The sequence below is a fragment of the Schistocerca cancellata genome, chromosome 2 (assembly GCF_023864275.1).
Source record: "Schistocerca cancellata isolate TAMUIC-IGC-003103 chromosome 2, iqSchCanc2.1, whole genome shotgun sequence".
Classification (NCBI taxonomy): Eukaryota; Metazoa; Arthropoda; class Insecta; order Orthoptera; family Acrididae; genus Schistocerca; species Schistocerca cancellata.
The window spans coordinates 250,068,250-250,091,983 of NC_064627.1; the positions used below are offsets into that span (position 1 = coordinate 250,068,250).

The 23,734-nt window shown below is 44.2% G+C and overlaps 1 non-coding gene across 1 annotated transcript; it reads left to right on the top strand.

The window, feature by feature from the left end:
* The first annotated feature begins 22,032 nt into the window (after positions 1–22,032).
* Positions 22,033–22,107, top strand: Trnas-cga (transfer RNA serine (anticodon CGA)). Its single transcript has one exon. It is a non-coding gene; the product is annotated as a tRNA-Ser (tRNA).
* Positions 22,108–23,734: the final 1,627 nt, after the last annotated feature.

Sequence of the window (23,734 nt, forward strand, 5' to 3'; positions counted from 1 at the left end):
AGCTGGCAGTAGTGGCACTCGCTGTATTGCAGTAGCTTGAGAAACGAAGATTTTTGTGAGGTAAGTGATTTGTGAAAGGTATAGGTTAATGTTAGTCAGGGCCATGCTTTTGTAGGTATTATTGAAAGTCTGATTCCGTTGCGCTAAAAATATTGTGTGTCAGTTTAAGCACAGTCATGTATAATTTTTCTAAGGGGACGTTTCAAGGTATGTTCTCGAAACTTGAAGTACCGAGCTACTGAGCGTCTCTCTTGCAGAGTCTTCCACTGGAGTTTATCTATTGTTTCTGTAACGCTTTCGCGATTACTAAATGATACTGTAACGAGGCGCGCTGCTCTCCGTTGGATCTTCTCTATCTATCAACCCTATCTGGTACGGAGTTCGTGCGGTAGCGTTCTAGCTCTCCACGCCCGGGATTCCGGGTTCGATTCTCGGCTGGGCCAGGGATTTTCTCTGCCTCGTGATAACTGGGTGTTGAGTGCTGTCCTTAGGTTAGTTAGGTTTAAGTAGTTCTAAGTTCTAGGGGACTGATGACCATAGATGTTAAGTCCCATAGTGCTCAGAGCCATTTGAACCATTTGAACAATTGTTACGGAGTGAGCAGTATTCAAGCAGTGGGCGAACAAGTGTACTGTAAACTACTTCCTTTGTTTTCGGACTGCATTTCATTAGAATTCTTCCACTGAATCTCAGTCTGGCATCTGCTTTACCGACAAATAAATTTATATGGTCATTCCATTTTAAATCACTCCTAATGCCTACTCCCAGATAATTTATGGAATTAACTGCTTCCAGTTGCTGACCTGCTATATTGTAGCTAAATGATAAAGGATTTTTCTTTCTGTGTATTCGCAGCTCATTACACTTGTCTACATTGAGATTCAATTGCCATTCCCTGCAATATGCGTTAATTCATTGCAGATCCTCCTGCATTTCAGCACAATTTTCCATTGTTACACCCTCTCGATATACTACAGCATCATCCGCAAAAAGCCTCAGTGAACTTCCGATGTTATCCACAAGGTCTTTTATATATACTGTGAATAGCAACGGTCCTACGACACTCCCCTGCGGAACACCTGAAATAGCTCTTACTTACTTCGGAAGACTTCTCTCCATTGTTAATGAAATGCTGCGTTCTATAACTGCGTAGGCTTTTGCGGCCAGAGTCAGTCGACATAAAGGTTTTCTGGGTATGGTACCGCGTAATAACGTAAAAAAGAAAACTACTGCTGCAGGAGAAAAACCAACGTTTCGGCCACGTTTGCAGCGGCCTTCTTCTGGGTCTAGCTATGTAGTGTCCTTTATATTTTGTTGTTACTGTTCACTGCGCTTGCCATTACGTCATAATTTTAAAAGGTAGTTAGTTTTATTGGTCAGTTAAGGAAGAAGGAAGGGGAACTTTGTTTTAATAGGTTATTGCGGTGGACGGAGAACGTAACCTCTGTTGTCTGTTGGCTCTTGTGTTTTGTGCCATGATTGGTGGTCATCGTCGATTGAGAAGTTGGCTGATGTTTACCAACTGCTGGACGTCGGCCACGCGGCCGCAGTTAGTCGCCGGTAGTGCTTGTGCCTCGTGTTGACAGTGGGTCTGTTGGGCTCTGATTGGTGGTAGCCAAGATGGGGCACGCCTGAGTCCATCCTCCCTGTTCATGTTACTAGGGCGTTTAAGTATTTCGATGGCCTCTGATTTTGCGTTTCGTCTTAGCGGTTGCTTGGCCAACACACAGGCTTCGCTGAATTTTAGTTCTTTTCTGCAGTCTTGCTGATGTTCTGTCACTGCAGAGTTGTTGTGTTGCCTTAGCGAATATAGCTCTCGTGTTCCCGAATGCGCGTTACTATTGGCCTACCAGTCTCGCGGATGTATGCCTCTCCACATTCGTATTCCACCTTGTAAACGCCTGCAGTATGAAATGCATCCACCTTGTCCTTAGTGGAGCCTAACACGTCCTGGATCCTACGAGCACTATAGAAGACAGGTTGCACCCCAACGCGACAAAGGTGTTTCTCTACTATGTCAGTGACATTTTTCTCATAAGGTAAGCGCACTGTAGACTGCAGTTTGTCTATTTCTTGCTTATCTTTTTTTACTTGTGTTCATCGACAAGGCTGTGTGGATCGACCTATGGCTGTAGCCACTGGCTAGAAACGTTGTGCGTAACCTTTTAAGCTCAGGTGTGATGTTTTGAGCATCACTTACGCGCTGCGCACGGATTGCCAAAGAGCGGGTGACAGAGTTCTTCTGCGCTGGGTGGTGGTAGGATTGGGCGTACCGATACCTGTCTGGATGTGTATGCTTGCGATAGTCTCTGTGCCCCACTGTGCCCTCCGTTCTCCTGTATAATTCGACGTCTAGAAATGGAATTGCACCATTCTTTTCTACTTCGAGCGTGAACTGTATCTTCCCTTGCATATTGTTCAAATATTCGTGAAACTTGTGTAGCTCCGTTTCACCATGAGGCCATATAGCGAACGTGTCGTCCACGTATCTGAACCACCAACGTGGGCGTAAAGGAGCTGAACCGAGGACTGTTTCTTCAAAGGCTTCCATGAATATGTCGACTGCCAGCGGAGATAGGGGAGACCCCATTGCTACGCCGTCTGTCTGATCGTAATATTTTCCTTGCCATTTGAAGTACGTTGAAGTCAGGCACAACTCAACCAGGTGGCATATGTCTGGCGGGACATGCTCCTGAAGGATGTGGATAGTTTCATCTACTGGCACGTTCGTAAATAGTGATTTCACGTCAAAGCTGACCATGAGTCCGTAGGTAAAATTATTTCTCCCTTTAGGTGTTCTATAAAGTGCGTCGAGTTCTTCACATAAGAGTCCGTCTTGCCAACTAGACGTCTTAATATGCAGGCTAGATACTTCCCCAAATTGTAAGTAGGCGAATTGATCCCATTCACTATTGGCCTCAAAGGATAACTTTCCTTATGTATCTTTGGAACACCGCAACCTAGGAGAGACTGGTACTCTGGGAATAAGACTCTTGGCTGCGTCAGCGTCAATTCCCGAGTCCTTAATCGCAGCCTGCGTCTTTCGAATTATCTTAGCCTTAGGGTCCGCCCTTATGTCTTTGTAGATGGGATCATTTAATAATTCTTTCATCTTGTCTTCGTACTGCAAGGTGTCTAAGATGACAGTAGCATTGCCTTTGTCTGCTGTCAATATCAAAATTTCGTCGTCATTCTGCAGTTTCTTGATAGCTGCCCTTTCCTCTCGGTTAAGGTTGTGTTTCGGTGGCTCGGCACGTAGTAGAACTCTAACGCTTTCCTGTCTAATTTTCTCAGCTTTTATCGCAAATGTGTGCCGGAGTGATGTTTCCACGGATTCGATCATTTCTTCCGTGGGAATCCACTCCGATGTGACGGCAAAGTTTAGCTAGTGCTTCTGTAACTGTGTTCCTGATGGGATGAGATGAAAGGTTCCCCACTTTTCCAGATGTATCGAGTCGAGGAGTAGTGTACCGTGTCGTCTTTGCTAGGTGCTCAAATTTCTTCACTAGTTGCTATACGCTTGCAGGTGAGGGAGTCTGTTTACGTTATTCCAGTCGGTAGGCGATATCGTAAATAATAGCGGAAGGTGTATTTACAGCAACTGTTTGTTGTTAAAGACCATTACTCTCCGCACCTGCTGAATACGCTCTTCCAGAAGAGATTAACTGGCTCGCCTGTAGATGCTTCTTGCTTTGTGAATGTCGATGTTAAATTTAAACTGAAGGAATTTAGGTACAATGTCATGATCCCGACACCTCTTCAAGTAGATAAGATTGTTGAAAAGTTTCCCTTTCTTCATCCTGACTGTTTCCAGTTTGCGGATGTTGCTGTGTGTTTCCTGCCCATACAGGATGCTTATATAATTGCGTGGGCTTCCGCGGCCAGAGTCAGTCGACATAAAAGTTTTCGGGGTATGGTACCGCGTCATAATGTAAAAAACTACTGCTGCTGGAGAAAGTGACCAATGAACCTACCTAGCTTTTAAAATTATGACGTAATGGCATGCGCAGTGAACAGTAACAACAAAATATAAGGGACACTGCATAGCTAGAACGCACCATTAGACCCAGAGGAAGGCCACTCCAACCGTGGCCTAAACGTTGGTTTTTCTCCAGCAGCGGTAGTTTTTTACGTCATACCACACCCAGAAAACTTTTATGTCGAATGCTGCGTTCTGTTATCTAGGAACTCTTCAATCCTAATACACAATTGGTCGGATAGTCCACATGCTATTACTTTGTTCATTAAACGACTGTGGGGAATTGTAGCAAACGCCTTACGGAAGTCAAGAAACACGGCAATTACCTGGAAACCCGTGTCTATGGCCCTCTGAGTCTCGTGGACGAATAAACACGACCTGGGTTTCACACGATCGTCTTTGTCGAAGCCAGACGCCCTGTGGTGTGCGTTCCACTGACACCAAACCACCGCGATTTGCGACCTCAGTGTTGTCAAATGAGAGTTCATTGAGAGACAGGGTGTAGGTCATTTCTGTAGTGTTGGCGGAAGAGCCAACACCGTGTTGCTAGAGGATGCCAAAATGCACGCTATAAGCTCACGCAGGATGGCGTGAAGTCTGGAACAGTTAAAGGAGACGAGTCTACTAAATAAAGTACGTAGTTGATGTAATACTTAACTTTAATCCATAATTGGTGTACATCGGTCTGATGGCTCATGCTTCATTAGATACATAGCAAAGGATAAATGGCGCCTTGCTAGGTCGTAGCAAATGACGTAGCTGAAGGCTATGCTAACTATCGTCTCGGCAAATGAGAGCGTATTTGTCAGTGTAGCTTCGCTAGCAAAGTCGGCTGTACAACTGGGGCGAGTGCTAGGAAGTGTCTCTAGACCTGCCATGTGGCGGCACTCGGTCTGCAATCACTGACAGTGGCGACACGCGGGTCCGACGTATACTAGCGGACCGCGGCCGATTTAAAGGCTACCACCTAGCAAGTGTGGTGTCTGGCGGTGACACCACAATTTCTGTTTTCTGATGAAAGCTGCTCCTGCCTTGGTGACGGCCGTGTCTTGGTTAGCAGGAGGCCAGCTGAAGTCCTGCAACCAATTTGCCTGCGTGCTAAACACACTGGACCTACCCCTGGAGATTTGGTCGGCGATGCGATTCCGTGTGGCAGCAGTGAGCCGTGTGCGGCTCGCGTTGATGCCGTTCATAGCTTGGCATCTTGTAATAGCGATAGTGGCGTCTCGTTTTCTTAGTATGTTCGCTGGCAGAGCTTATCGATGGCGCGTAGTGTGGTACCATCTAGAGTGCTGCAACGCTCCATGTTTGACCGGTCACGGCTCGCCTGTTGACGGGGGGGACCGAGCCGCTCGTGTCCGGCCCCACACGACTCGGCTCGGTCACGTACTCGCCCCATGTCTGATGTCCGGATTCCGGACACGCGGATAACCGAGCATGACCGGTCACCGCTGACGTCTCACCTCGCCTCGCCACGGCTCGCTGCTCTGTGCTGTACAAATCCAACGCCTCTCTCTCTCTCTCTTTTAATACGAAAGTAACGTTTCCAAGAACGGGTACGTCACACAGCTAAATTCATAGAGCATTTTCTTTTATAATATTTACTCCCGTCTTCCTAACGTCCAGGAATTTTGTTGTAAATAAAACATTGATCACAAGAGACCAAACTGTGTTAAAGTAATGAAATGTAAGCGTCAAATAGTGCACCTGATTATGCGAATCAGTCCACATATCAACTGTCACAGCACATGTGTTATTAATAACTTCCGCAATAACAGAAGGCATTATACTGTTTCGTATTGCACCAGCTTGTTCTTTGACATGTCTGCTTATAGTAGAGGGATGTGGCATGGCATCTCCCATGTTAACTTTTCCATAATGCGCACCTAGATGTATTAATTCTTGGCCTAGTTCTCAGAAACCTTCACCGCAAACAGCATTAAAAGGTCTCATATCTTTAGCACACATTGCAACATACTTTGCTGTAATACTATTTTTTATTACTACCGGTATTCCTGAAGGAGCTGTATCTTTGTGAGGTTTCTTGCAACTGTGTTTCTTTAAAAGAGTGGTTCGCGATTGGAAACAAAATAATGTGGAGCAGTTTATGCACGATACGTACCCAGTAGACGCACTGTTTTCGTCTACAACCACCAAAAATATGCTCCGTACTTGGCTTATTTAGACCTTCCCGTCTCTTCAACGTGTAAACATTGATTTCAATCTTACGTCTTACTGCACTGGTTTCCTCGCACTGCATGATTGCAGAGAGAGAGAGAGAGAGAGACACCACAAATGAGAAGCCCGTACTGGCTGCAGTCTCACACGGATAATGACACGTGTAATGTGTTTGAAGTTGCGTGCTACGTATTCGGTCACGGCTTCTATGCTCGGTCACAAGTACTAGTGCGGGCAGCCTATCCACTTAGGGTGTGCTCGCCCCATCTCGTATTTTGTGCTCGCTTACTCGGTCATGCAGGACTCTAGTACCATCTTTGGAGCGGCCCCTAGTATATCCGGGTCGTCGTGTGTCGAGCTAGTGGAGTTGGGACGTAGCAGCAGTGAGGTCCGGACCGCCAGAACTCGCTCGACGGCTGGCGACACACATGCACTGTCCGACGGAAGGATGTGGTCGCGAGAGAGCACGACCACGTCAGGGACCAGATTCGGCGATTTTTAGCTGAATGGACCATGATATTCGCGTCTTTCACTTGTGTGTGTATGTGTGTGTGTGTGTGTGTGTGTGTGTGTGTGTATCCGCCCGACGAAGTGCCCTCATGGCAATAAGTTGTGAGTCGATGATTTATACTGGCATCTTTCCCGTGAGTGACTTGAGTGGGGACGACCGCTGGTTGGTTGTTCAGTTGGTCGTCACAGCGGACGACGTGCATTTGGTCTTCCGACTGCTTCTGGCTTCTCTGTGCCGACTTATAATTTATCCGTGTTGTTTCACAGTGACTGGTTTTAGTATTGTGGGTTGTTGGTGGACTTGTTTCCCCGGATCTGTGTGTGTCTTGTGGTTTTAAATGAGCAGTTATTTTAATGCTGTCTGCATACTGGTTTTGGTGAGGAGTTGCGATCGGCTTGGGACGGAGGTCCTGAGCGTGAGCACAGGTCAGAACCGCTGGCGGCGTGCAGGCACTGTCGGACCGAGGGACCGTAGCCGACGACCGAACCCAGGAAGTTTGAAGTTGAGTGAACCGTGACCAGTACTGAAACCTCCACTGTTTGAGATCTCGCTGTTGTTTGCGTGTTGGTGGTCCCAGGGTCGGTGAGACTCCACAACAAGTGGAGTCTGTCAGGTTGGCAGGAGATATTAGCCGCCTTCTACTCCTTGATGTTAGTTTGGATTTAGTATTACTCTTATTAGTGAAGTGGAACCAGCGGTATTTTTTGCCTTGTGGCCGCTAACACCCCAGTTACCTGCCCTGGAGATTAGCGTACTTTTCCGGCAGTGTACCTTCCCTCATCATGTTGATAATGTCAGACACGGTGTGTAGTTCGACATTCTCTTGAATTGTACTGTGCATATGTTTTGGAGAAGGTCAACTTTGGTTTTAGCGTTTCCTTCGGCCTTGGGTTTCTTTCTGAAGACGTCCTGCTGTCCGTCTCTTCACCCTTGCCTAAAAATATTCCATCGTTGTACCGGTGATCTGACGTCTGGCGGATTGGTTAGCCAGTCAGTCGGCGCTTAAGCTACCCCTAGTGTGAGTTGCCAACCTATTACTTCAGTACAACTCTTGGCTGCCTGTCTCACCGCTTACACAGCTGTAGTCACCTTCCTCAGGTCGATCCAGGGAGCACTGTCTGTGAATCACTTCGTCTTATTTGGGCAAGTTGTCATAACTGTTTAAAATTTGCCCTAATATTTTAACATGTTATTGCCTTCCCCACTTGTAATTTGGGCCATCAGCTGTTAATTGTTTCTAACACTCCTTGTGGCATTCGGCCGACAAATTATTTTCAATTTTCTCTTAATAAGGCCTGCATCCGTCACTATAGCCTGTTAGTTCGTTAAGATTGTTTTAAAAACGTTTCAGTATTTTAACATGTAACTGCCTTCCTTGCTTGTAATTCAGGCCGTCAGTCATTGAGTATTCTGAAAATTGCTTGTGGCCTTCAGCCCCCAATCATTTTGAATCCTTTCTTAATCGGGCCTTCGACCGTTAATTGTTTGTAACGTTGCTTGTAGCCTTCAGCCGACCAATAATTTGCAATTTTTTCTTAATAAGGCGTTCAGCCGTTACTATAGCTTGTTACCGTTTTGAATGTTAAGAAGAAAATATCTTACTATTTGTTAATATGTAAATGCCTTCCTCACTTGTAATTCAGGCCTTCAGCCATTGTGTATTCCGAAATTGCTGCTGGCCTTCAGCCGTTAATTGTTTGTAACATTGCTTGTGGCTTTCAGCCGACAGTAACTTGCAATTGGCCTTCAGCCGCCAGTGTAGTAAAATCTTTCAAAAATGATTATTGAGAGTTTTGTTTTTTGAAAATAAAGTGTACATGCTTTCGGTGCAACCAACGGTAACTGATTAGACCCTCGCCCACATCTCTCCTGCTTCCCCAAAGTCCCACGTCTCAAACAGGAGCACTCTCGTGGTTATCCCAGGAACCCTGACTGTATATCTGTAGCCGGCCGTTGTGGCCGAGCGGTTCTTTTGGAAATGTTGTCAGTTATTTAATATTTTAAAATTTTGAAAAGTCTGTTTATTGCTGTTAATGAAATCCTCTAATGAATCTGTAAGTGCTTTAAACTTTTCAGCTAAACTTTACACAGAAATTGAAGTCGTAGTACTGGATGTCACTTTCCCCATTGAATGCCATTGTGATTACTTGCTGGTTCAAGACCTTACTCGTCATATATTTTTAAAATTTGTGTTGTGAATAAAAGTCAGCAACAGTAAACGAATTTTGCACTTTTTAAATTTTACCCAGTGGGAATAAAGTACCTCCTCTCGCTTGGTAGTTCCCGTTATTGAAATTGCATTGATGTTGTTAAGAATGTACTAAAAGATACGCTCATGTTATTATGCTACTTACGCATGAGACTTCAGTATCTTTTTGAAAAATAATGTGTTAATATAAGGTAACAAGAGCTAACGAATTTTTTTTCTTATTGTTTTTATGGTTGGCATGAAGTAAGCCCCCTCCCCATCCCCTGGTAACCGGCGTTGTGGAAATGCATTGGTACTGATAGGGTTAATTATTATTTAAGCTATCCAACCACATGACAAAACTTAAAATCACTTCATCCAGAAACGTATGCAGAGGTTAGTCATCTACATTGTTCTGCCACTGTGTGTTCATCGGCCCCTCTTCCGCAGATATCACTGTCTACAGAATCCTCTTCAGAGCGAAACAGCAGTGATCCAGCTGCTTCAGTAAGGTTCAGAATGGTGCAACTCAAATACAGTAGTTCGATCTTTGTCATCGAGCCCTGAATAATTCGACGTTACTAAATGGTTGTACATTGAATTTTCTCTACATTGGCAATTGGTACAGACAACGCTAACGATGTCGTATGACTTGCCACTAGCACGCCATAGGCAGCTCTTAGCATTCCTCCTAAAAGCTAGGGATGGCTACGTAACACATTATCTTTTCAATAGTAGTACCACTTATATTTCGCAGGAGATGTGCCAGGCCACATCTGTAACTATGTAAACATAAAGAATTCGAGTGAAATTAAAGTGACAAAACATTATAAATAGAAACAAGAGATACTCTTCGTGAAAAATGTGGAAGTTAGTTTTAACCAAAATTAAAAAAAGGAACCTTCTTTGACTTACCCGATAGAGGCACGTACTCCTTAGCGACTCATCATATCCACCAGCTTTCACAACTGGACATTTAACTTTTCCTTATGAGCCGTCAGCGACTATTTTTCTCGCAGGCGCTTTACTACAATGTGGTATATACAAAGGGTCGTCATTTTTTAATTTGAATGGTCTTCATGAGTGAGATCTGTGGTGAGGTAGTAAACCGCCCGAGTACAAATGAATCGAATGCCGGAGGGTATGTGACAACGCCTTGATGATTGGTGGAGGTAGTTTATCTGCCATTTTATTCCCGAACCCAAATGAACCGAATGCCTGAGGGTATGTGACAACGCCTTATACGCAGATAATTGGTGGAGGTAGTTTATCTGCCATTTTATTCCCGAACAGTACGTGGATAAAATGAACGGATAAACGTTCATTCCCCAACACTGCGTGGATAAAATGAACGGATAAAGGTGAAATTACGATGATCATTCCTGCCTACGTAAGTGGAAACCAGTTGCTCCCTGCCATTAAAACAGACGAAGCTCCCATTCTTTGAACCTTGTCGATGTCTTCCTTCTGTAGAGTGAGGCTTCCATACCGCGCAGCAGTACTCGAGAAGAGCATGGACAGCCGTATTCTCGACTGTATTTTTAATAGCTATGTAGCACCTTCTAACTGTTCTGCCAAAAAAAGGAGCTGTTTCGTTCGCTTTCCCCCTTACATTTTCGAATTTAAGTTCTTCCTGAGTGTAATCACAATGCATGTTTTTCAATTAACAGTCTTTAGATTTGTGTGATATATCATGCAACCGAAAATTTCCTTTCAGTGCTCATGTGCATTACCTTCCACATTTCATTATTTAGAGTCAACTGCCGCTTTTCGCACCGTATACATTTGACTAAATAATTTTGCAATTACGTTTCCATCGCCCGACGGTGTGTACTAGACTGTAAACGAAAGCATCATCAGCAAACAATGTAAGAGGTCTGCTCACATTGTCTCCCGAATGTTTAGGAACAGCAAAGGGGCTATATAACACTTCCCTGGGGAACACCAGTCATCACTTCTGCCTTACTCGAAGATTTTCGTCAGTTGCTACGAACTGTGAACTTTCTGACAGGAAGTTACGAATCCAGTGACACGATTGAGACCATACTCCGTAGGCAAGAAGTGGCGAGACACTTATTAAAGGCCACGAAACCAAGCTTTCTAAAGTCTGAATTTGCATACATGCAAATTAATGTCATTTCGCTACTACATTACTCTGTCACACATAGTAGGTAATCGGATGCTATATACCGTTATGTACATGATCGAAAGTAGGATGCATGCATATCATAACTATGTTCATTTCACGACGGACACGAGCAGGAACTTTTGAGCTTCGAGGAGTCCCGATCCAACCGTGGCTATCGGCTTCCCTTTCGATGACGGGTCTCAGGGGCCATAATAGAGGATGCTTGCTATTTTTAAAATGTCTGGGACAATTTTCTCGTGAAAGCCTCAAGTTTTGCGTAGGAATGCACCGGCTCAATGCCACGGCTGTGCTATTGTTTGGGGTGTTTCGGAAGAATGGTCACTGAACTCCACAAGATAGCCGACAGAACGGCGTCACATGTAGCACCCCAATTATCATATTCTGATGGCGCCTGTCGCGTGAAGTCCTGCCAGATGCTGTGATAGGTTGTTGTCACCACACATCTGCAGTCACTGTTGGGAAGGCGCTTGGGTTGACGGAGTACAGTAGTGGGAGTCTATATGAATTCGTTGTAAGGCTATAACTGACGAATGCTTTGTTTATCGGCGACAAATGGCCAACCTCTGGCACAGCGGAGCAGACGCTCTTTGGATGCGGAGAAGAAGAGAGTTTTGAGGTGATTCGTTCCTGGCAATCACAGGAGCTGGACTTGTACTTTGTCGCCCTTGTTGCAGAGCAATTAATCCGCGGTTTCACTTGTCCAGCCACACGCTCACACTTTAATTGGTCTCGAAGCCAGAGCCAATCTCCATGCAGCGTAGCCAAACACGAGTAGCAGCCGTCATCAGCACGCCGCCTTGCGCCATACTGTCGGTGATATACACAGCTACAGCCTCAAAGATCTCAGTTCATTTTTCAGCCGCTCAAAATTAAAACTGAGCTTTCTCAGAGGTGATACCCTTAGAATCACTTTGTCTTCTTAGGTGATATCACGGTACTGCATTCGATTACCCACTTGTTTATCGATATTACACATTTCAAATGTTCTCTTTACTCCCCTTTCTCGTAGTAGAGAAGCACACTAGATTCAATGCAGTGAAGTTTGTAATAGGTTTTTTCAACACCTCTATTGAGGACTATTTACTTATTTGGTTTGTATTCATACGCATGATTGTTTCTTGTACATATTCATGATCACTTTTGCGTTCCATTTAAAGAAAGTAAATGTAACTGTAAATTTTATGTTGGCATTTATCTGTTAAACAGTCACAAATTCACAGCAGAATTCTTTCACATCATTTTTGGAGAGGAGCGTTGAGTATTTAAATTAATGAATAAATTGTATGAGAAGCTAATCACCCCACACAGGAACTATGTCATGGCCATTGTAAGATTACATTAAACACCTTGACTCTGAGCACTGTGGGACTTAACATCTAAGGTCATCAGTCCCCTATAACTTAAACCTAACTAACCTAACGACAACACACACATCCATGCCCGAGACAGGATTTGAACCTGCGACCGTAGCGGTCTCGCTGTTCCAGACTGTAGCGCCTAGAACCGCTCGGTCACCCAGGCCGGCTTAAACACCTGGCGCAGAGTCAATATAGACCCACTTGGGTGTGATTTGCATAACATCGTAATTCTGTCTCCTAATTTTCAAATCAGTTGAACGCCCCACGACAGCAAACACGCAGGTAGTCTCCTGTCGAGATTTGTACCCTACCGGCAACACTGATACAATTTTTTTTCTTTTCCTCACCAACTACCTATTTTTTTCTATTTAAATCAGTGGCAGATTTAAGTTGGAGCCGCGTAAGTGTGTAGTTTCTTTATCTTTTACTTAGCGAGTTGCCTTCCATGGCCTTCCATGGTGAGTCAAGATTTTTTGCTTTGCGCACCACGTTAATGATGGTTGTCATAAGTCAGATTTGTGAACAGCTTCGTTGACTTGTATAAATTTTCTTTTTGTTTATGTTATTTTTGGAAGGGAAAAGTTACTTTGATTATTGTCAAAAAAAAAAGAATGGTAGAGTATTAGATCCGTTCTTGCTTGAATTAGTATCGTTGTTGTAATGTCATTCAGTTCTAAATACTCACAAAGAGTAAGGCAAGCCTCTTAGGTGACATGAATCATACAGATTCTAATTACATAATGGAGCAGTTGGACGGCAGAGACAGCGACTTTTCAGGGGATGAGATGGCGTTCGAGAACACTGATCAGACAGCTCCAGATGTCAGTGTTCCTCTCCTTCTGAGACTGATCATGAACAGAGAACGCACTCTAATCAGGATAATGCGGATTACGTTGAGCCACACTGCAGGAAAACTGTTCAAGCCACTGTAACAATTCAGAACCCTTGCATACAGACCAAAGATTAGTCAGTCGGTACCAGCGTAATAGCACGCGAAATCCAGCGTAGCAACCCCTGCTACCAGTATGGCATATGAAACACTTGCGGATACTGTTTCAGTTTTTCTATAGAGAGGTTGGAAAAAGGAAGGAAACAAATAAAAGACAGAGATAAGAGAATGTCGAAGAATTGCGTAAGGAAATTCTAGAGGTGATGAAAAACAGAAGTAAGGTGAAGAAGAGGAGGTAAAGTCGGCACGAGATGTAAATTTTGAGACCTTACGAACCGATTTTCCACTGAAATCATTGAAGTGAGAGAAAAGATGCTGAAAATAGCAAAGTCGTGTGCAGAAGCAAAACAAACGGCAATTGGCGCAAAGAGAGACACGTGTTTAGCTATATTAGAACCGACAGAAGCCAAGGAGATAGCTACCGCTGTAGCTAAGCACGCAAGTCAAACAGCGAATCAGAAAATAAAGAGCTTTACCAGCAGACTAAAAGAAGTAGTGGTCCAGGTAGAGAGCATTTCGGATAAAGTCACAAAAATAGATGATCGAATAACTCTTCTTCAGTAAGCGTTCAAAACAGGTGCTAAAATGGAAGATATGAAGAAGTTTGTACGGTTAAGTGGATCACCATCGATTCAGTCTTTACCGACGGGTTCCGGTTTAAATGGCGGTCCGCACAGTTAGAACAGAGACCCGATCAATGTGCACTTGGAGATCTGTTCCGAACGGGCACAAGAACTAACACCGGACACTCTTAGCGGTGATTCCGGCCAGAACGATGGTCGCTGTCCAGATATCGGAGTCGATGAGATGTTCAGGCGCATAAGGAACAACCGCATTCTATGACAAATACTTCTAGTCTCTCCTGGAATTTCAGGACTTCCAAGAGCCAGGGACTACTTTACACCCCAATATTTGGCTGGGACAATTTAGCAAATCACTCCCCTCTTCGGGGCCACTTAATGAGAAACTGGAACTTATTTGCGCTTACATTGTGTTGCGCGGAAAAAACATGAGAGATGGTTTGCAGCACGCTGTAATTCATTCGACGAACTCAGATACTCATTGCTCGGAATATACTGGTCGCGAGAAATGCGAGACTGCAGTAAGCAAGAAATAAAGATATGGCCCGATCCACATACAAAAGGCCTCTCAAAATGTTCGACACATTGCTTCGAGAAAATCAGTTCTTATACTCCCCATGTAACGCGTCTGAGAGATTTCGGTTTTGCTTCTGCAAACGCCTCATCCACTACCAGCAAAAGTTCGAAGATGCGGTGACAGTACTGAATCGTTTACATGTTTGCTATTCGAACCAAAACTTGTGTTTGAAAAACAAGATGCAAGGGAAAGAACGGCAAACGAAGGGAATAATCAGCGACCCCGCAAGAATAGCGAAAGGAGGAATGAGCGAAACGAACCGCAAGATGCCTGACACGACACAGTAGCGCAGCTGAACGATAGAAATTACGGCGACCAGGGCTATGGAGCTGAGAAACTGGCATGAACAATGGCATAAACAGCAGGGACACAACCAACGGAAAATACAGAGCCATAATAGCAATTTGAACAGAATCGAAATTGGGAGTCCTAAGCCATCCAATGGACTACAGTAATAAAGTGACAGTCATAACTGACGCCACATGTCAAAACGTTTCAAGAATTGGAACTTTGGCATCTGTTGTTTTCGTTTTTGTAGTTAGTATTAGGTTTGATCACATTTTTGTGAAATTTCCTTTATGTGTTACTGTGCGCAAAATAGCGCCGACGCTAGTCTCCAGAATTTCACTGTTTCTTGTGTTGTTTTGCGTTTTTCCCTAGGTCTCCATATGTTTGTTTTGTGTAAATGACAGTTGTACGTCAGAACCCGTCCCTGGAAATATTCGTGCAAATGTCAGGATAGGTTACCAGATCATCGTTTTCTGTTGTGGCAAATACCTCGACGTGTTCATTGACTTCTGCTCCCTACGGATCAGCACTGTTCTATTTCCTGTAGACAGTCGTGTTTGTAGTCGAATTGTCTTTGGGCAGGGTAGCGTGACGCCCTTCTAGTTTTGTTCCGATCGAATACGGATGCGCATTAGTGCTGAAGTCCTTTCCCGGAATATTTGTTATATGCTGAGGGTGCTAAGGTGGACAGAGTATCCAAACTCGAGGCAAGTGCACATCGTCATCGGGCCTTGCTTTATATAGGAGGGTGCAGCCTCGTTAGCTTTTGGAGCGTCATGTTCAATAGTGGTATGCCTAAGGTGTTAAAGGGACAATAGAGCTGCGAAGAGTCAACCCATCGTTTAGCGACTGTCACGATTTCACAACGCCCTCGGTCGCCCGCACATTTTTCCGCGACCGATAGAACCCCATATCGATACCAGAAATGTGACTCGGTCAACCCATACCTACTGAAAGTTTACCCCTCGTTTGTTAAGCTGATTAATTTTCATGTGAGAAGTATCTCCCTTTAATACAAGCGGACGCAGTGCTCCATGGTTCCCATTTCTACCGCTATGAGTCTAATTCATTCAATTAGGCCCGATAAATTGAGATGTGGGTAATCAAACCCACTAGAAAAGATAGTATTTTAATTTAAAAATGAAGCAACGGATAACGCAACATCGGTGAATTGCCATGGAACAACACGTGCACATTAGGGACTGTAGACTTCCTTTTTTTTTTTTTTTTTTTTGATACTATGAATTCAGTTAGTCGCATGAAGTGCATAATGCATACGATGGATATGCCTGGATTGAAAATTCATAGAATATAGTCATTATCTCAGTGGTATGGATGAAGGATACTAAATAACGCTATGAGAGAATTTCAATTATCATTCTGATTTATTTCGATAATATTTAATAAAACTATTACTCTCTGTGACAAAACATACATGAAGTCTATTATATTTAAGAATACTACCACTCTCAGTGACAAAACCTTCATGAAGCACTCACCATCTCTTGCATCTCGTCATACTGGAAACATAGACAACACCTCGTTGTCAATTACATCCATTAATGATTAAAATGGGTAAAAATGAATGTTACTGAATCGTGGCATCTTAACACTATTTAGTTATTGTCACACCTATTTAACGCGCGGAGAAGGGAAAGATACCACCTTTCACTCTCTCAAACATTACTTGTGTTACTTCACATGCAGTACCATGCGGATAAGTTCATGTTGAAACCGCGTATTATGCAACCGCAATGCAACGTGAGCAAACAAGCCCTTGGCTTCGTGACTCCACATTATTCATGCTGTGATTAACGAAAGGCAAATCTAGTGACTACCGTTATGAATGCTGGCAACACGTGGCCAAGTTCGACAACAAAGAAACGAGTAAAATAAAACGTTGAATCATGGAAAATTTATATTGCTTGTATCTGGAACTAAACCATGCAACAAATGAAACATTAATGAACCCATCTGTTACTGACCTAAGAACAAGAACCGTTGGTTCATGCCCTCAATTACCTCGCGCCCAAGTCCGTTGGTTGAAACACATTAATCTGAAAAATTTCTACAAATACAATTTCGCTGAACGTTTCCCGATATTAATTTACACCTGAACATGTTTCATAATCAATGTTACCCCAAAAGACCTACATTATGAATAACTTTTCTCACCATCCATGACGAGCGCCGCACCCCTGCGTCCGTCTCGTTCAATCGGCGGCCCCAGAGTGTCCTAACATGGCGCGTTCCAGGACCTACCGCCAATCGTTCAAAAAACTGGTGGTAGGGGTAGGACCTCAGTGAGAACCAACCTCACAAACTCTGCCCTGCTCATCCCCACTATCTTTGGAATCACGAACTCTCTGCCGAATCTGCTACCATCTTTGGCTAACCCAGAGAGGAGGTGTGATACCAACAGAAGAAAAAATATACACGGAAGCATTCTTAAATTCAGAGGTTAATTAACTGTGCGAAATATTGAAAGGACGCTCTCGGCGTAAAATGAATTATTAAACATGTAGAAATTAATCAGTTAGTTAAATGAAGCGGAAACCTATAACGTTTCACTACTTCATTAATTTGTAGGCTTCCCAAATTTCTTGTAAACTGAATCTGTAGTAGGATCTAATAGGACTTCATGACTAACAATATCTTACGAGTTTCAGAGAATTCAAATCACTCTGATAGGATACATGGTGACCACAGGTAGATCTACAAGTCCCAGGAACCACCACTTCACGAGGGAATTAACCACCATCGCAGCAGCACAGTAGGGACGTCAAGAAACTCAATAACATGGAACAGAAAGTACAGTATCACTTGTCCTTTATCATTTGCCTCCAGCTTGCGTACATCAAACTCATTTACGATTTTGGACATGTCGATGAAAGCGGCGGCCTAAATCTTCCGTTTTCTTTATTTACCACAGTGTGTTTGGTAGATATGTTGTAACTATGTCCACAGGTGCTGTTCTCATGGAAGAGAAGAGAAGAAAAGAACAGTAAGAAACCTAAGCCTGACACAGAAAAGGGAAAACAACGAGGAGGGAAACTGTTCATAGTCTGCTCAAATAACTGGAAATACAGTGTATAGAAAAAAAAGAAACAAAAAATTATGTACGTAGTTTAAGTTACATTACCTACTTATTATCTGCACAGTGATAATCATAAAAGCATGTTTAATTCAATTACCTGCATCTCCATATTTTATGCATGGTAAATCATAAGGGTAGGTGAACAGGAAGTCAAATACCGCGGTGTCTGGCTGGACCGTAAATTACTCTGGGGGACCACATACAACACGTGACCAACCGAACAAGCGCGAGGCTCAAACAGCTATACCCTATGCTCAAGAGGCGTAGCACACTGAACAGAAGGGTGTCCAGGTCCATGTACATGACACTTATTCGACCCACGATGACGTACGCAGCCCATGTCTGGAGATGCGCTGCCCCCACACGCCCGCGCCGTCTGCAGATAATACAAAAAAAAGTACTCAAAATCATAAGCAATGCTCCACGATACACACGCATCGCGGACCTTCACCTGGAATACCGACTTGAGACTCTCACGGAGGTAATCCACAAACTCACCACGAGACTGTACAGAAACCCCAGACATTCACAGAACCCGTTTATTCTAAATCTGGGTAACTACGGCCACAACCATAGATGAAAACATAAAATACCAAAAGACATACTTGTAAGGACCTAACGTCTATGGCCAAGTTCAGGCAAATACAACGGTACAGGTGAGCCCCTGTTAAACAGCCACCATTACTGGATATACAGTTGGAACACACTTGCCGAATAACTGGCACCACGCAGGGAAGCCGTACCGTACACTACGTGCAGACAAGCTCCACACACCCCCCACACAGTAAAATGATATATGGCCGATCTCCCACTAATATATAACGATCCTGATTGTTCCCGGAATGCAGCAGCTGCAGCAAACTCGGATACATCGCCATCGCCTGCCACAATAATGATGCATGATACCCATACTAACCAACCAAACCTTGCATGAACTATCGCAGCTAGTAAGCCACTACTGCTCTTACTACCCATCCAACCTTCACAGAGGCTTTTTCTCACATCTACATCTACATCTACATTTATACTCCGCAAGCCACCCAAAAGTGTGTGGCGGAGGGCACTTTACATGCCACTGTCATTACCTCCCTTTCCTCTTCCTGTCTCGTATAGTTCGCGGGAAGAACGACTGCCGGAAAGCCTCCGTGCACCCTCGAATGTCTCTAATTTTACAATTGTGATCTCCTCGGGAGGTATAAGAAGGAGAAGCATTATATTCGATACCTCATCCAGAAACGCACCCTCTCAAAACCTGGACAGCAAGCTACACCGCGATGCAGAGCGCCTCTCTTGCAGAATCTGCCACTTGAGTTTGCTAAACATCTCCCTAACGCTACCACGCTTACCAAATAACCCTGTGGCGAAACGCGCCGCTCTTCTTTGGATCTTCTCTATAACCTCTTTCAACCCGACCTGGTACGGATCCCACACTGATGAGCAATACTCAAGTATAGGTCGAACGAGGGTTTTGTAAGCCACCTCGTTTGTTGATGGACTACATTTTCTAAGGACTTTCCCAATGAATCTCAATCTGGCACCCGCCTTACCAACAATTAATTTTATATGATCATTCCACTTCAAATCGTTCCGCACGCATACTCCCAGATATTTTACAGAAGTAGCTGCTACCAGTGTTTGTTGCGCTATCATATAATCATACAGTAAAGGATCCTTCTTTCTATGTATTCGCAATACATTACATTTGTCTGTATTAAGGGTCTGTTGCCACTCCCTGCTTCAAGTGCCTATCAGCTGCAGATCTTCCTGCATTTCGCTGCAATTTTCTAATGCTGCAACTTCTCTGTATACTACAGCACGGCACGAGCGTTGGCACTTTTTTCCCTCTGCTCTTCAAATTACTATCCTCATTCGCGTTTCGTACACTATCTATCACCTGATGGACCGGGCTAATGCCTAGTCTTACCCAGACACACGGGTAACATCACAGCCCAGCATCCTGTGATCCACCTATTAGATAACTTATATCTTGACGGAGGTGACAGTAGAACTTTCGGTTTGGTCACCGCGTTGGTGCGGGCTTGGAGGAGCCCCATGATTATAACGTGGCGGACACAGGCGCCATACTAGATAGCGCCACGGGTCACCATGGGGGCTGTCATACACCGGCACTACAGGATTATTGTTCCCCCAGGGGAGGTGGACGACAAGGCTCGACACAGCATGCCCAGGAGAAAGCTGCGTGCAGCAGCCGACGCGCCTCACCTGCCCGTCGAGACACTGGCCTTGCGGCAGATCGCGAGACACACATCACGCACCTGAAGTCAGGCTCACAGACCATGAATGAAATGAAGCGATGGACGCTCACATAATGGAGTAGATCGAGGTTATGTCGCGCTACCCAATTCGTGTGCAGAGCCAATAGCTTACGACAGGGGGAACGCACACATCATCATACGGCGCAGTGTCGCCATCAACTGCCTGATGGCCTCCTGACGAGAGTCTACGCGGTTTACAGTTGCGTCGCTACTAGTGCTATACTAGAGGTATACATGACTGCACTCTACCTTCAGTCTCCTCTCCCTATGTCACCATATCTTCCGCATGACACCACCCACCTTTTACCGGGACAAATCACACTACACTCAAGACACTGTGTGTAACAAACGTTTTATGTTGGGGTATCCATGTGGAACTTTCTTTACATTAGAGTCTTTACGGTAGGGATTTGATTTGTCTGACAAGGGGAAGGCCTCAGACACGGCCAACCAATTCGGCTCAATTTTGGCAGGTAGCTAGTGTACAACCTACAACGAAGGACTCTAAAATATTTTGGGTCAACACCCCCGGACTTTCGAAAAAAATCACCCCTAAGGGTTATGATGAGCAATCGACTCCATATTGGAGCGATCGATAGATAATTGTAAATAGAGCATTTTTCATCATCAGGTATGGGGTCCGCAAACGGAAACTTTTCCAGAAATCGAGGAAAGAAACATTTACAACTGCCGTTTCTGTACCCACATGGTAAACGCTTTCCGCCGACAGCGCCGATAGCGCAACGGCCAAGGAAACTGGCTAGGAATCGGAAAACTCGGGTTCAACTCTCGAAGAAGTCTACCGGGTGTTATTCTTTTCGTTTGCATTTTCCCATATCTCAATTGATAGGGATAGGAGGGTTAATAAGGTAAGTAAATCAATAAGGAATGATAATAATATGGTAGGCAAACTAATTTCCCAAATGCCGTGAGTTAGTAAAGTATTTTAAGCCTTGTCACATAAAACAACTCCGAGTATGAGGGCTGCGAATTCCTCACGAGGGTCACAGATAGCCAACCGCGCGACGCTTGTTTACAGCGAGGCACGGGGCAGAATGCACGCGGGGAGAGTTATGTTGTCCCAGTTGCCTTTTCGTCATATCGTAGTTGTGAACCTGGAAGAGTGAAGGTGTCCAGCACTAGCCTTATAGAAGTTAATCGGATAGAGTTGTTTTCCGTCATTAGGCTGCCGCGAACCTCGAGGATACAAGTAGTGATTTTTCCATCGGTAATGCTCCGAATGAAACACGTTTTGTGAATGAATACAGTGTTCTTCCGTAAGTAACATATGACGAGTAATGTATGTAATTTGTAGTAATTAGCTTGTCTGCTTATACCGTAGTAACTAGTTATTGTTTGTTGTGTCATATCTTTCAGGTTCATAATCTGAATAATGGAGGATATACACCCTTCGACTAATGCTGTAATATATACTTGGGAGCCTGTCACAGACAATGGCAAGCGGGAAGTTACCGACGCTGTGTTTTGCTTTGTAAAAGTGTTGCAAGACACATGCATTATAAATGCACTACCGGGAACAGGCAGTTCTGTTTCTCGGCGTTCCAGATTGATAGGAGCGGGTATCGTCGAGCGATTTTTGGAGCTGACGAACGAAATGACTTTTGAAACTTCCTGGCAGATTAAAACTGTGTGCCAGACCGAGACTCGAACTCGAGACCTTTGCCTTTCGCGGGCACGTGCTCTATCGGCGCACACTCCGCTGCAGAGTGAAAATCTCATTCTGGAAATATCCCCCAGGCTGTGGCTAAGCCATGTCTCCGCAATATCCTTTCTTTCAGGAGTGCTAGTTTTGCAGGTTTGCAGGAGAGCTTCAGTAAAGTTTGGAAGGTAGGGGACGAGGCACTGGCAGAAGTAAAGCTGTGAGGACGGGGCGTGAGTCGTGCTTGGGTAGCTCAGTTGGTAGAGCGCTTGCCCGCGAAAGGCAAAGGTCCCGAGTTCGAGTCTCGGTCCGGCACACAGTTTTAATCTGCCAGGAAGTTTCATATCAGCGCACACTCCGCTGCAGAGTGAAAATCTCATTCTGGAAATGACTTTTGTTGGTACTGAAGTACTATACCATGTAGACGAAGCAGAAGGTGATTCAGAGGGAGATACGCCGACTAGTGATTCGCAAAATGGTCATAACACTTTGTAAATCTCCACGTCACTGGGAATATGTGCTTCATCTGTTCCCGATGAGTATTACGAACCGGTTACTAAACGATTGAACTACAGCGCTATATCCCTGAAGTAAAAGTAAAGGCTTTAGCGCTGTGTAGGTATCATCCAAATTGGAACTTACAAACACTGCAAAAGAATGGAGCAACAACAGCCCCGAAAAGGAAGAAGGACTTGACATCGTGGGAAAGTGATATCATTAAAGGAGGGACAAGATACGACAAATACCAGGCGATAAATAAGTGGACATACGACCGACTTGTCGAATCTCGTTGTCGTAACGAGAACGTAACAACGAGAATACTTCAGGAGTGGGCTGCAGGTGCGGCGCATCAATATACGGCCAAGAAGGATTTTACGTCTGCTGCATCATTATCTTGGGCAAGAAATTTCAAATCGGAGTATAAAATTCGTCAACAGCACGTCACTAAATACGTCTCTCATAAAGAGGTACAAAATATAGAAGATATACAGAAAGTGTTGGCTCTTTTCAGCACGCAAACCGCTTCACTTATGACCGGTTTTAATCTTGATTACGTGATCAACACCGGTAAAACAGGATGCGAGTATCGGGTGAACAGTCGACGAACGTTATCGCATGAGGGAGAAAAACGAACCCTTGTCGCAGTTGGTAGTAAAAACAAACTAACACACTCGTACACGGCGCAATATGCCATCACAGCCTTTGGAAAAGTGTTGCCTAAGGTTTTACTGTGTTTACAAGAAACGAATGTTACATTTGGTCCTCGGGTTATAGAAGAGGTCAATCGTTTAACCGACTCGTGGAAAAATGTTTACATTACCTGCTCCAAATCCGGGAAACTGACGAATGAGATTTACAGAACATTTTTTGAGAATGTTTTAAAACCATACATTTCTGATAACATGTTTTGACTAATATTGGATTCCTGGAGTGGACAAATTAATACTGCAATATGTGACACAATTTTTATTGATGGCGAGGGTCAGCCGACGTGCACAGTAAAAGTAATACTGTCAAACTGCACACCTGTGTGCCAGCCGTGTGATGTTATTTCTATCTCCAGGTTAAAAACTTTTATATTAAAAAACTAAAAAACCGCCTCGATTGCGAAAAAAGCACTTAGCGTTAACCCAGGTTTCGGCGTAGATAACTAAACCTTCTTCAGAACAACAATAAAACCCACAAGTGCCTAAGAAGACCTTTGTCAATGATTAAAAGAACACCATAGCTATACATTTATAAACGAAAAAGAAAAGGAAAACACAAACAGTACATATGTACAAAGTCAAAACTACTACTTAACTTAATGGTGTACGCTCCACCTCACACAGCGATGTTGAAGATTTTTAAAAACTTTTATATCCAGGCTTCAGAATTGCAGTGTGCTTCTGGACGCCCAGCGATAATTGCACAACCGCACGGATGCAATAACTATTCATAGC